The 1,192-nt window shown below is 43.3% G+C and overlaps 1 non-coding gene across 1 annotated transcript; it reads left to right on the forward strand.

The window, feature by feature from the left end:
• The first annotated feature begins 240 nt into the window (after nucleotides 1–240).
• TRNAK-CUU (transfer RNA lysine (anticodon CUU)) lies at nucleotides 241–313 on the forward strand. Its single transcript has one exon. It is a non-coding gene; the product is annotated as a tRNA-Lys (tRNA).
• Nucleotides 314–1,192: the final 879 nt, after the last annotated feature.

A 1,192-nucleotide genomic window follows, 5' to 3' on the forward strand; every position in this document is an offset into this window, starting at 1 on the left:
CTACCAATACAGAGCACAGCACTATGAGGGCTGCTGTGGGGAAAATTAACTCCATCCCAGCTAGACCCAATACAGATGCAAAGAAGGCTAATAGCATCCTGGGCTGCCTTAGGAGGAGTATTGCCATCAGGTTGAGGGAGGTGATCCTTCCCCTCTACTCAACACTGGTGAGGCCACACCTGGAGTCCTCTGTCCAGTTCTGGGCTCCTGTGGTGGGTTGACCTTGTCTGGCTGCCAGATGCCTGTCTAGCTCAGTCAGTAGAGCATGAGACTCTTAATTTCAGGGTCATGGGTTTGAGCCCCATGTTGGGTGCCACAAAGGACTGTGGCAGGTTGACCTCGCTTTGCTGATTGGCTCAGCTTTGCCCAGAGGTGGGTCTGTTTTGGAGCCAGCTGGAACTGGCTCTGTCCAGCACGAGGACAGCCCTTGGTCTCTTCTCACAGAAGTCCCCCTGCAGCCTCCCCTGCCACTAGAATCTTGCCACATAAACCCAATACATCATGTTACCCTATAAGTGATGCTCCTTCTTTAGCTGGGAGAGTAGAGGAGGCACCCCCCCCCCCCTTATGCTACAAGTGATTTTTTTTCTTTCCATCTACATTTCTGTAACATTCTACTGGGTTTGATTTGCATGCCATTAGTTTTACCTGCAGTATTTCCAGTGCATCCAAATAACTGAAAGACCTTTCATACAACGTCTTCTTTTAATGACATGCATCAACATTCAGTACTATTGTAATGACGTTTGCCATTTAAGATGTCTAAATCAATATCTGTGGTTTTACTGTATCTCCCTGTATTTTAGTGTACTGAAACAAGGATTTTTAAATTATCTGAACCTCAGTGCTGCCTGACAGGGGATGATTTTTTCCCTTTTGGTTTAAATGAAATTCAGTAGAATCCCACAAAAACAAGCCAGATTGTAGAAAGTGTATCAATATTCATACTGTTTACTTTTGCATTATTAAAGTATATTTTCTATGCCAACCTCAAGGAATTTTGGTGAAAACAAAAAATTATTTTTGGCTGCCAGTACTTGGAGCGAGGGGAATCTCTCTCTCTCTCGTTTATTTCCACAAAAAGGAGAGGTGAAAAGAGATTGGATGCAAAATCCCAGGTGAGGATTTAATTTGCAAACATTCTTGATGATACCTTTTTGGATGAAACTTATCTTAAAATCTATAAAGTAAA

Source organism: Gymnogyps californianus, unplaced genomic scaffold, assembly GCF_018139145.2.
Source record: "Gymnogyps californianus isolate 813 unplaced genomic scaffold, ASM1813914v2 HiC_scaffold_50, whole genome shotgun sequence".
Lineage (NCBI taxonomy): Eukaryota > Metazoa > Chordata > Aves > Accipitriformes > Cathartidae > Gymnogyps > Gymnogyps californianus.